The 14,075-nt window shown below is 37.2% G+C and overlaps 1 long non-coding RNA gene across 1 annotated transcript in view; it reads left to right on the top strand.

Moving 5' to 3' along the window:
• The first annotated feature begins 572 nt into the window (after positions 1–572).
• The window catches only part of LOC129148835 (uncharacterized), a 68,534-nt gene continuing 55,031 nt past the window's right edge, over positions 573–14,075 (top strand). The window contains exons 1-2 of the long non-coding RNA XR_008555807.1: positions 573–603; positions 2,948–3,060. This is a non-coding gene — a long non-coding RNA (uncharacterized LOC129148835). The remainder of the gene's footprint in view (positions 604–2,947; positions 3,061–14,075) is intronic.

Genomic DNA, 14,075 nt, shown 5'->3' with positions numbered 1-14,075 from the left:
GAAAATTGTTGGGTTTTTTTTTTCACAGTTTCAATATCTATATAGGATTTTGGATACACAAAGTCAACAGGGGGGAAATCTTATTTTCCCTACTTATAGATAGAGTTTAGCATTTTTCTCCCATAAAGATCATCGTTTTCAGCTCATGAGGGATAAAATTATATTGCAAACATTTCTTGCAGAAGTTTTAATAATCCACGTACATTTATTACAACAGTGAAAGAAAAAAAGATTTACATTTATATGCCTGTAAGACAAATTTTTATTGAGTGATATATCTTTCTTGAAACACCAAGAAAAATATATAGTGTGTTTTTGTTTTGTTTTTTTACTCCAATGTAATTTAAAGGTTTTTTTACTCATCATTTGGTGTCTTGGCTAAGTAAAGAAGATACTTATCCTTAAAATATATTTTATATTTGCACTCCATTCATATAATTTATATATGTACATATATTTCTTTTTGTGTGTTTTTTTATTAGAATGAAGAGACATGGACATTGAATATGCATGAGCAGAGTACAAGAAAAGGCTTAAATGGTGTGAGGAAAAACTACTGAATAAGTTCCTTAGATTTTCACTGATCACTAAACATCCTCTGAGGTATGATGACAGGAATGTGTCATTTTTTGTGCTAAATTATTAATTACCAAATGTTTTATTAAACATAATAAATATTTTATGAGTAAAAATGAACAGAAAATACATATACATGTAAATGTGCAAACAGTAGAGAATGAGGAGATCCTGCAATGTTTAGTGGTTCCATTGCTATCATTTCTTAGAGTTAGATACAAGATCAAAGAAACTCTTATAATCATCTGTACCTTCATCCAGACATATATTAGTTGAATAGTCTTATGATGCCCATTGAAATAACCACTCATGTTTCTTAGTATTAAAGAAGGAGGGTTGGTTGGTAGTAGAAGCAGATTCTCTTCTTTGAATGACTGAATGAGTTTGGTAGGACTATTCTAACAAAGCCCCACAGATTGGGTGGTTTTACAGTAGAAATTCATTTCCTCAGTTGGAGGCTACAAGTCCAAAATCAAAGTGTTGAGACATTGGTTCCTTCTGAAGCCCCTCTACTGGTCATCTTCTCCCTGTGTCTTCACAGGGTCTTCTCTTTGTGCATATCTGGGTCCTAGTTTCCTCAGCTTATAAAGACTCCTGTCATATTGGATTGGGGACCACCCTAGTGACCTCATTTTAACTTCACTCTTTAAAGACCCTATCTCCACATAGTCACGTTCTGAGGTACTGTGTGTTAGAACTTCAACAAGTGAATGTGGGGGGACGCTCTGCTTAGTCTATAACAATGATCCTGTGCCTTTTCCAGAGAGATGGGTTTTGCACTCCAGCCAGGATCACAAACCCTCATGAGCTCCATTGACCTCAACACATACTCCATCAATTTTGATGCTTTCTCACCCTGATTCAGGGTCAAATTGGATCACTCAGTATCATTCCTCTGTTGTTTCCAGCTGGCCTTATGAAGAGTGTGTAGATTCCTTTCTCCCAGTGATGCTGACACCCTAAAAATGCAAATGCAGAGTTCCCAGTGAAGCTGTTCTCTGCCAGGGGGAAAAAAGACATCTACAGTAAGAGAAACCAAAAATTCCATGTTGATGGGAAGAGGGATGAGAGGCAGACAGAGTCCCCGCAGCTTCCTAGTCCCTGAGGAAGCCCCACCCTTGCTTTCTTGCGTTTTGCTTCCAGGAGCTAATGAATTGTGTTTGTTTATGGATCAGTTAATGCATAATAGGAAATATCTATTAATAAGTATTCAAACTACATAAACCTGTTGGTCTTAGCCTTTTTCTTTTCTAGTATATTGAAAGGATATATTGTAGTTAATAATAATCTCTGACACTGAACGAAAAATAGGGAGGAGCCAGTGATGACATCTGAAACCTGGACAACTTGGCAGACAGTGGTTTCCAAATGTTCCTGAATTTTTTTTTAAATATATTTTATTGATTTTTTACAGAGAGGAAGGGAGAGGGATAGAGAGCCAGAAACATCGATGAGAGAGAAACATCAATCAGCTGCCTCCTGCACACTCCCTACTGGGGATGTGCCCGCAACCAAGGTACATGCCCTTGACCGGAATCGAACCTGGGACCTTTCAGTCCGCAGGCTGATGCTCTATCCACTGAGCCAAACTGGTTTGGGCCTGAATTTTTTATTGTACCTTCACAGAGGGACTTGTTTTCACTTTGAAATATATTTATTCAAAGTGGGTATATTTGGGTCAGAAAATATTATGTACCCACCACAGTCACAGTATACAAAATAACTTATCTGGAAACAAATAAAGAAATGAAATAACATCCAAAAATAAAACCATTCCACAAAGTATGAATTTTTTTCTCTCAAATATTATATTCACTTAATATAGGGTAGAGAAAAAGTAGATTTACAGTTGTTCATATGGAAAATAATACAAGAATAAACTTTGTTTCATGTACTCACAACTGTAAACCTACTTTTGCCCCACCCTGTATTTGTGTAATTTTAACTTGGAGGTTGATATTTTATATTGTGATGTATTTACCTAGTGGAGAGAGGAATAGAAAGGTTGCATTTGTTAAATATGCTTAAAACCTGGTCCTGCCATAAACATGACATTATCTCTGAAATGGAAATGCCACATATACATAATTCTCAATCACTTCTTTTCAAAGATGAAAAACCCAGTAAAATAATAATTTATACATGCATTATGTCAAATATAATTTATACATTATTCAGACATCAATTCAAAAATTGTGGGGTATGTAAAGCTGACTTTGACCAAAGAAGCAGATCTAGAGTTGAATCATTTCTAAGAAAAATCATAACTGAAAATAAATTGGGGGCGGGGGGAAGGAGGGATAAGGTAGATAGGAAGTAATCTGCATTTCCTTAAGTAAAGTCATCTATTCACTTCTTTTGGCTTTCTTAGGTCTCTGTCCTTATTTCACTCATCAAAAAGGAAGACAGAAATGCCTGTGGCCCCACAACAAACATAAAGGAAATTCCTTATTTGTGGATGAAAATTAAAGAAGCAAACAAATTGTAAGTACTTTATACTATATTTTTGCAATGTATTATTTTCTGTATGTTAATTTGAAAACAGTGAGTTTATATTTCAATAATAACTCAGAATAGAGTTGAAACACAAAATATCCATAATATAGAAAAAAATTTGAAAGCTAGTAAAAAATCCTACCCCCATGATTTATATGATGCCAGCATTGCAGGATGGACTATGGACTGGTGCTACAGGATCACAGAAACTTGAGGTAAGTCCATTTACTTGTTAAGAACATAAAGCTTTGTAGAAGTGAATTGGTGCTTAGCTCTATATTGTTATATAACAAATCACCCCAAGACTTAATGGCTTTAAACAACCATTTCATTCTGCATGTGATTTTGTGAATCAGGAATTTAGAGAGGTCTTACCTGAGAACTTCTCTGATCCACATGGTATCTGCCAGAGCTGCTAGGGATGATGTATCTGCTTCCAAATTGTCTTCCTTTTTTTCCAGAATCAGACAAAATAGGTGGAAAAGGAAAAAGTTTAAATAAATTTGACTTTATGAACATTGATGAAAAGTCCCAAAAATATTAGTACATGTAACTGTACATATTTTAAATTATAAATTAATACATATTTATGTCAGGAATGTAATAAGGATGACCTCAATAATCTATACATATGTATTAATATAGTCCAAAATAAAAGAGTAAGGTGGAGAAAATTTATATGATCATATATAATCATCTTGATAGATGGTGACAGAGAATTTGGTAACATTTCTAAAGACAAAAATGTTTAGCAACTTAAGATTAAAAAGTGATTTCCTTACTTGGTATAGGTTCTCTAATGAAAGCCACATCAGACAATATAAAACAAAGTTTACATATATAAACTTTAGCATTAGTAACAAGGATGCCTAACGTCACCACTGTGATTTATCACTACTGGAGGTTTTCGCATGTTCCTCCAACTTCATCTGCTCTCTGCTGCAGTCCCGTGACCTACCAGGTTTTTAAACATTCAAGCCTTGCTCTTTCAAACCTCATGCATCTATTTGTAATTATCTTTTCTGCTTCTTCTGACTGGTGACTTCTAAATCCCATTTCACCCTCTTACCACAAGCATAGCCCTTCTGTACATTTTTTCTTGACTTTCTGAGTTAGTAAATGTATTCTCTCTGACCCTTTTCTGTATTGCTTTTGAAATAGGATTGTAATTATGTTTTAATGTCAGTTTTTTCCCATCAGAATATGTGCTCTTTGAGAGCAAGGAAAAAACATTAATCATTGTACAACTGGAACCTAACAGTGATTAGTGAACTTAAATGGAGGTTTTTAAAACTATAAATAAACCCACAGGGTTTACATTTTGCTTTTAAGAGAGCTTGATGTTTTCCTTGTCAAAATCTTGATATGTTTCTCTCTACAATTACATGGCATATTCTTCATATACATCAGTTATGATTCTGATAATTGAGATGTAACATAAGGTTATATATTGTCTACTGTGTGGCAAATTGTTGTCATTCTTCTCAGAATTATTTTTGTTAGATCATCTTTTATTTCATATGCCAGTTAATGTATATCAGCCTAGCAAATTGTTGGAATAAACCCAATTGGAAAGGTAATGAAAATTATCTGTAAGAGTACCACATAGAGAAAATACCATGTATTCAGAAAGATATTTGGCTCAATGGTTTGCAAAATTAGTTTGATAGAACAACTTAGATAAATTGATAGATAGAACTGTATAATATATATAAAATAAATTGTTTACATAAGAAATTATATATTGTATACATAGTAAAATATATTTATACTCTATATTTCATAATGCTGTATATTTATCTATTCTATATACAGTATGTATGCTTTACAAAACATATTTTAATATATATGTACATAATGTGTGCATATATGTATATTACATACACTCATTCTCCTTGAAGCAAAGTTAATTTGTTTCTGGTCCTAGTATAATTTTACATTAGGCTCTTTTTTGGTTTCTCCAAATTGTGGTACTGAACCATGACAACATCATTTAGATAGGTGGGTATGTCTCGGGGTCAGTAATCCCAAATGTTGAAAATGAGGAAATCCTACCTAATAATAGAATAATATGCAAATTGACCGTACCTTCGCTACACCCACCAGCCACGCCCACCAGAAAACCGTCGCAGGGACGCTGGGTGCGGCCGAGCCAAGGCCCGGAAAGCCTCGAGTGGAGGCTTTGCCGGTCTTGGGCACCAGCGGGGAGCCTGCACGGATCGCAGGCAACCACCGGAGGTCGGCTCCTGCGATCCATAGCAGGGAGGCTGGGGTACAGTCGAGCCCAAGGCCACCGCCTGGGGCCAAGCCCCAACCCTGAAAGAAGGCAGAAGGAGGTGGCCACAACCAAGGCCCAGGTCCCCGGTGCCGGCAGAAAACTGGTGCAGGCAGCCAGGTGAATGAAGGTCTATTGCACGAATCTTCGTGCAAACGGGCTGCTAGTAAACAGATAAAACCAAATCTGGCACGGTAGGCTTCAGAAGTGAGACTGTAAAAAAGGGTGGGCATGTAAAAAGAACTAATGAGGACAACCTGGACCTAAGCTCCGTTTTCTCCCAAAGGAGCTGATTTGATCACAGCGCTGCCCCCTGGGGCGGACCACTGCCTCACATCTGACATCTGGGCAGCAGAGCAGCTGCCTTCTTTCTATAGCACCTCTGCAATTGCAGTCCACTCCAAGCAAGCTTAAAGTGATTCACTAGTCCTTTGAACATGCTGCCAGATTTAAATTCTCAGACAACCTCATTGCCTTGGACTGTAATACATGAATAATCTTGAGCCCTGGCCAATGTAGGTCAGTGGTTAGAGTTTCATCCCAAGCATCAAAAGGTCTTGGGTTCAAAATCCAGTCAAGGACACATACCTGGGTTGCAGTGTTGTTCCACAGCCACAGTCAGGGCAGTGTGGGAGGCAACCAATCAATGTGTCTCTCTCACATCCATGTTTCTCTTTCTCTCCTTCCCTTTCACTCTATCTAAAAGCAATGGTAAAAGATTCTTGGGTGAGGATTAACAACAACAAAAATTATCTCAAGGCATCACAGCCAAAGACAACCTTCAGAAATTTACAACTTCCCTCAAACTTTTACCATGGCAGACATTCAGTTAAATGGTTTTTCTCATGACATATGCACAACCCTCCTATTGAGAACTTTTTTTCCCCTTTATTCTTATTTTGTAAATAAAACTATCTTTTGGGGCACCATTCTTGTGAAATGTGTGAATAGGGACAATTACTTTTAGAAAAATAGTTGAAGTAGAAAAAGACATGACTGTATTAGGCTGCTGTAACCCTAACTTTGCCCTATTCATCCTTGAAAATCTGACAGATTTCACCTTTTTGTTTTTACTGTGAACATTGTAGACAGAAAAGAAAGAGGAGCCTAATAGAAACCATGGAAGCAAAAGCATTTTAGCAGTTTATGTCCTCTTACGAAGCAGGAGCATAAAGTTTGATATAAAAAAGTACAGAATAGCTCTCCTTTGTAACGTGAGCCTGTTTGAATCTTAAATGCAATAAACGTGAAAAGAGGGTGAACAAAATTCCAAGAATGCAGGGACATAGTTTTCCAGAATATAAACCATTACAACTATACTGCATTTTATTTTCTACTTAAAAAATTTATATTCTACATGCACACCTGTATCCTACTGAAATATGCCAGGTCATCTTTTCTAGTGTTTGTTTGTTGTTTGTTTGTTTAAGGGAGTTTATGGATCCCTTGAGTGATTCAAGGTCAGACTAGAAGAGAACTCAAGTCTGCTTAGAGTGTAAAACTGGGGAATAAAAAATGCTTCAGTGCTGGAAAAGAGGAAAATCAATAGAATAGAATAAAAAATAAGAAATGGTTGATCCACAGTGGCTAAACTCAAAATTTCCTTTAGGGACTCACTAGAAAATTTTTACAAAACTCTCTCACTCTCAAAAAAACAGTTACTAATATTGAAGTGACTTATCAAACTGAGTACATGTTCTATTTTTCATAAATTTGCATAAAAAAGTCAAACCCACTTAACACTAAAGGAATGTGGTACTTTGCTTATGGGGAGGATTCAAGAATTATACCATGGACTATACCCAGGGGAATTCTGTTCACCCCAGTTTATAGTGAGCTGGAAAGAGCTTTGCCCTCACCCTGACCACAAGAAAAAGAGAACTAATCTGCCAAGTCATTATTTTTGTTGAACCCTTTGGAGAGGTGGTGCAGAGCAAACAACTAATCTGCGATTAAAAGAAAGATAAGTAGCTTCAAAGAGAAGCAGGACTTCAGCACTGGCTAACCAGGTAGGGCAAATAGGAAGGGCATGGCTGTAGTACATGGGGGAAAACTCAGCTAAAACTTTTGACAAATTTCTAAAGACAATGTGATCTAACAGAAGAGTATAAACCCCTTGATGGAAAGAATAAAAGGGGAGTTTACACCCAATTATAGTCTATAGTCCTTACTGAGGATTCAGGAAAAAGATTGGAGGCAGAAGGAAGCTTCCCAGAGTACACAGGCCTGGGAGAGGGGACCAGCCCAGTGGGGGACATGCTGAAGTCCCATGTGGACTCTTAAGGTACCTTGTCTTCCCCAAGGCACAGGTGAAGACCATTAGCAGCAGGGGCAAGAAAAAGAAGTCTCTTTCCTTGAGATGTTTCCAATAGAGTTTTCCTGTGTGTATGATGGGGGTTGGTGTGTCAGAGAGGTTTGCTCAGTGTTCCTTTTCCAGCCCTGGCTTCAGGCCATCCTGATGCACCTACATATGGGAAGACAATGCTCTCTACTTCCGTTCCCCTCACCAGTGGTCTAGCGTTGTACTTAGTGCTTACTAGCCTGCTGGGAGGAGGTCATGAGGGTAGGGAGCACAGCCAGAGTCTTAATTGCCTGGGTCTCAGGGGTAAGGCTTTTTCAGCCATCTGCCCTTTCCCTACAGTGGTACCTCTAATGGCCAGCGCCCAGGATGAAGGAGGGGAGGGAGTTGGTTCACTAAGAGAAGAGTGTTCTAGACAGAAGGACCTGTCAATCCATACAGGGACATAAGGTCAGAACTTGTCTGTCATATTCAAGGAACATCAAAGAGGCCAGCGTGGCTAGAATAGAATAAGTGGCATGGCCAGTAGTAAGAGAGGAATCAGAGAGGTAACTGTGCAGCTATATCAGGGGAGACCTTGGATGTCACCACAGGGTCGCTGACATTGACTCTGATTGAAAAGAGAAGTATTGGAGAATTTTAAACAGGGAAGTGACTTGATCGGCCTTTTGTTTGAAAATAATTATTCTGGCTGCCAAGGAAAGGTCAGATCAGGATGATTTGTTAGGAGTTCCTATTATAATTCAGGGAAGGTTGGCCTCTGCTCAGAGCAAGGTGGTGGCAGTGAAGGCAGTGGATGTATTTTGAACATAATGCTAGCGTGATAGTCTAATATCAGGTGTGTAGTATGAATGTGAAGTTATGTTCTCATAGGATTATCAAACAATATAGCTCTTCAGGCAAAAGCACAAATCAATAAGACAATTATTTTTAAACTAGAGACCTGGTGCACGAATTCGTGCTTGTTTGGGGTCCAGCTTGCCTGCCCTGATTGGGGCCTGGCCGGCTTTGGGGAGAGGCTGCTGGTGAGGGGGCTGATCAGGGCCGTGGTGCGCATCAAATCAACCAGTTGTTCCGGTCGTTCTGGTGTTCTGGTCACTTGGTTTTTATATATATAGATGAAAAGAAGAATAAAATAGCACCCAAAAAGGGCCAGAAGTTTTTTCTTTTTTAATTGGTAAGGAAAATAAGGCAAAGTGTTGCCTGTCTTATGAATGTATTCTCTTTATTCTAGTTCTGTGAAACATGCCATTGGAATTTTGATAGTGATTGTTTTGAATCTGTAGATTGCTTTGGGTAGTGTGGACACTTTTACTACATTAATTTATACATGGGCATAGAGTATCTTTCCATTTATTTGTGTCTTCAATTTCCTTAATCAGTATCTTATAGTTTTCAGTGTATGTCTTTCACTTCCTTGGTTAAATCTATTCCTAGGTATCTTACTCTTTTTTATGCAATTATAAATAGTATTGACTTCTTAATTTCTCTTTCTCTTAATTTGTGATTAATGTATAGAAATGCAACAGATGTTTGTATATTGAATTATGTTCTGCAACTATACTGAATTTATTACTCCAGGTTTGTTTGTTTTGTGTGTGAAGTCTTTAGAGTGTTCTACATAATATTTCATCTGCAAATATTGACAGCTGTAGTTCTTTCTTTTTAATTTGAATGCCTTTATGTTTTTCCTTACCTAAGTGCTCAGGTCAGGAGTCCCATTACTGTGTTTAAAAAGTAGAGAGAGTGGGCATCTTTGTCTTATTCCTTATCTTAGCAAAAAAGCTTTAGCTTTTAACTGAATATGTTAGCTGTGAGCTTGTCATAGATGGCTTTATTATATTGAAGTATGTACCCTCTATGCCCACTTTGTTAAGAGTTTTTCATAAGCAGAGCAGTTTCAGTGGCATGGGGAAGACTTCATTCAGACTGGATTGCAGCATCAATGAGACATGAGAAATTGGAGGAATTTGTTAAAAAGAGATATGGAGGACAGAGGTGGCCATATAGAAGGAAAAATTAATAATGCAACAGAGGGATAAATGACTGAGAAAAATACTTGAAAAGATAAGAGAAATGAGATTCATGTCCAGAATGGAAGGAAAACATTGCTAGAGAAATACGTAAATATAGGATGTCCCCCCAAAATGTATGTACATTTTAACAACTGATGGCTATAGATTCTATTACATTTTAAAAATAAAATGTATCTTAATAAACACTGCCTTTAAAATGTATGTACAGTTTTGGAGGATACCCTGTATGTTTGTTTTTGGAACAACAAAGGAGTTCCTCTCTGATGGTTGTATTACTTCAATAAATCATAAAGTAAATGTCTATTTACTTTTTAAAACATTAATAGTGCTAAGAATTCCCATTAATATATTTTGGGATCTCATGAGCGTTGAAACCTAATCATCTTTTCTCATACTAACTACACACCAGGCAACTTTTAGGGGCATTGCATATTGAGGAAGATTTTTTTTTCTAATTTGCATCCTGTGTCCTAAGCAATTTTAAACAGTTCAAATACTTTATTATTTTACTTTGTACATAATTTAATATATTTGCCTTGGAGAAAAAATAAAACTAAAAGGCATATGTTCCTACTCCCTAGGTCTAAAACATTTATTGGAATCCTGTTTCTGGAAGAAGTGTTATTTAGGCTTTTTATTTTGCTTAAAATGTGCTTTGCTGAAATGTCACTGGTCACACACTTACATTTAGGGATAGAAGGTGACCGCAGATACAATTTGATAAGGTCAAACTTTTCTGAGTCACGATATCACCTTCATTTCTCTTGACAGTTTGTTGAAATATCACAATTCTCATTTCTTTATGTGAGTGACTTTAAAAGCATAACTAAATGGAACTATTCAGTGGATGAGCAATATATTGTTTTATCTGTTGTTTATTGGTTATCATTAATTGCATTCATTTTTGTATATATTACTTCAGCTAATTAACTCTTCCTCAGAATTCAAAGGAGATGAGATAGGCCAAGTCTAATTTGAGGTAGACTGAATGCAGAAACCAGGAGAGGCCTTGGCAAATGGGCTACTGATTGGGAAATACAGGCTTTTAGGAAACATGCCCAGGAATCTTGAGCTTCCAAAAGACAATCTGAGGCTGGCACAGAGTGTTTAAATGAAGCAAGAGGAGACTAAATTTATGAGTTTATAAATAATTAACTTATTTTAGAGGTAAAGTTGTATTAAATATTCTCTATCAGTACATGGCATATAAGGTATTACCTGACCTCTCTCTATTTCAACAGAATCTCAGGTTTCCCTTTCTGCCTTTTACTTTGTCTAGACAGGTATGACTTTGTTTTGTTCTCAAAAGCTCTGTCCAGTCTATCCTTTCAGATGTGCTTCATCTGCATCATTTGCACATTTCTAAAGCCTCAAAGATAAACTATCTTTGACCCAAATTGAAATATATTACCCCATGCTTTTCTCTGATGGCATTTTATTTTTCATTATTGTTTCAAAGTATTTTAATAATTTTAATTACATATCTGTTTGTTCCAGTATATCTAAGATCTCCCTTAACTAAAGCGTAAGTTGTTTTTGTTGTTTGCCATTGTATACTCAGTCCTTAGCTGATTAAATCAACACTTAAATCAGAATGAATGAATGGATATATTTAGCATAACATCTTAGATTTTAAAAATGAATAAGAAATAGAGGCACATAACCCCAATATTTCTACTCTACCCCTGATGTAAAGTTGAAGAAATTCTGAGTTAAAAGCAATAATGTGTAAAAAGTGGCCTGACCCTGGTAAGGTCAGATTTGTTTCTCTTACTTATCTCTAGTTATAAAATGAACTAATCAAATCTAACTTGACATTTTCAGTGATTATTTGCATTCATATTCTTCCAGGGTAATTGTTTGACTTATATTTTTAAGTTCATCAACACAAATAATGGCCTTTAATGTTAGATATGCAAAAATATATGCCCCAAAATATACAATTATAACTTCTGAACAAATACTTGGGTGTTCTGACTCCTTATCAATAGCCCAATAGCTTATGTCAAATGTGAAGAAAAGTACTCTTTACAGGTGACTTGATCTTGACTTTCTCCAAAGGACCAATTCCTTTGAATTTGCTTCGTGGTTGAAAAACAGAAACCAGGCCGAGTTGACAATGCAAAATATCTCTGAGTTAAAGAAGGCAAATTTCAAAAATTGTCAAATGATTTCTCTGCTAACCTTTAGCATTTTCTCTCTGAAATCCTGCAGCAGCTATTATGTATTTGATTTATAGAATGAAAACTATCTGCTGTCAGGCTTCATAATTATTTGTATCATAGGCCATTAAACATAGTGAGAGCAGAATATTTAAATGTACACTTTTGCTGTGTTTTAAGTAAAGGTGATTTATCTTTGTCAGGTCATGGGCATAAACAGAAAATGTGGGCATAAGGGAAAGTTTACTGTGGAATGCTTGCAATTAGTGCACACATTGTCCACCATCAACTCCACCCCTAGCTCTCTTATACATAGAGAGGTGTGCTGATGTAAGCATTAGTAGACACTATGGAAAGTGGTTCAGGAGAGGGAAGTGGTCTCATTATTGTATACTAGAGTTCCGGTACACCAAATTCATGCATGGGTAGGCCTTGTGCACCAAATTCATGCATGGCTGATCAGGGCCTTCCGGCTGCTGGCCCGGGGCCTTCCTTCATTCTGCACAACCCCCTGGTGGTCAGCACATGTCATAGTGAGCGATCAAACTCCCAGTCTCCAGGTTGAACTCCCGAGGGGACCCTTTGCGTATTAGCCTTTTATATATATAGATATTCATAGGAGAATTAGAAGAGTGCCATGTAACAATGAGTGTTTTCTTGTCTGGGGAAATATCCCCATTTATTTAAAATGGGGAGCTACCAGATCTAGGGAAGAAGGATGTCCATAAAACACTTCTGTCAGCTACAGAATAATGTTCTTTTGTTAGGTGTGCTAACTTATGCCAAAGGAAAAAAGCAGTGGGGAAAAAAAAAGGCTGATAATGCCATCTAGGGCAGGAAAGTGTTTTTTTCTTCTCAATCTTCATACAGAACATATTTAAAAACACACACACACAAACAACAAAATAGTAAATTATATAGAGACTCTTGAATGACAAGAGAATGAGGTAGGATCACGAAAATCTGTGATTATTTAACCAAATGATTAAAAATATTAGAAGTAAGCCAAGAATTCACTAGTAGTAACATATAACCAGCTTTTATAAGTGCAAAACCTTAAAAAGTAAATATATAAGAGAGGTTTTAACAGATGTTTCTGTCATGCATGGGTAAAGAAATACAGGGGTTGGAGAGAAGAAAGTAAAAGGCTTGCTAAGTACCTCAGTTGATAGAGAAGCAGACTGCATATTAACCCTACCAGACTTGAGGCCCTGAACCTAACTGTCCCCTATACCTGGGCTCCTGAGCATTAAAGAGAAAAAATCAACATGATACAGAAAAATGTTAGTTACATGCAAACAAGTGGTTAGAATAAGATGGAACTTGGAGACATCGTAGAAAATAGGTCTACCTTTCATCTAGCGCCAATATTCCACCTTTGTGTGCCAATCCACCCAGCAGGATGAGCCTTGTTTCACGCAGAGGTACTTCTTGCAAAGTGAGCACCAGATGTTGCTCTTCACCTTCTTGCATGGGTTGTCTTTGTAAGACACTCCAGGATTTTGCTTGTTGTACCTGGAGTGCTTTTCCATGCACACAACACAGATATGATTAGACGATGTCCCAGGGGGAATCTCTGGAAAATGATTGCCTGGGGTCATCCATTGAGGGCAGGGTTCCTTTTGTGGGTGGCGGTGGGCTGATGTCCTGTATCCACCAATAAGTTGCAGGCACAGTTTCTGAATATATCTGGTAAAATAAACTGGCTTTTTTTGAAGCAGTTTGCTGCTTTGAAGCATACAAGATATGAGAATTATAACTGACCCACATAGAAAATTTTATGAAAAGCCGCCGGGGCCAGCGGTAATGACAATGAGACTGGTGAAGGCGGGTCATCTGGTCATTTTTGTCACAGCCACCCATATATTTATTATAGTCCTTCACCAGCTGTGGCATCTGTATTTCTTGCACACTGCCATCTTTATTTCTTCTGTTTATTACTACATTTTGGGCTGGATCATGGTAGTTCGAAATAAATGTGATGGGCTTTCTATCCTGCCAATCTAAACATGTTACACTTTCTTGACATAGATAGCAACTGTCACCCCTAGCAAGTTTTTTTATACTTTTCAGCGACTTAGGAAACTGCTTCCTGTTTTGCTGCATGGTTCCCACAATTCCTGTGTGTAATTCTGACAGTGCATATTTAGCAAGGGTTACAGAGTTGTAGAACCGGTCCATGACAAGCACATGAGATTTATTTTCCATTGCACATGAGGTCAGGAGACGAA

Source organism: Eptesicus fuscus, chromosome 4, assembly GCF_027574615.1.
Source record: "Eptesicus fuscus isolate TK198812 chromosome 4, DD_ASM_mEF_20220401, whole genome shotgun sequence".
In the NCBI taxonomy this organism is placed as follows: domain Eukaryota; kingdom Metazoa; phylum Chordata; class Mammalia; order Chiroptera; family Vespertilionidae; genus Eptesicus; species Eptesicus fuscus.
Note: the sequence above shows the minus strand (reverse complement) of the source record. Positions and strands in the feature narration are given on the sequence as shown.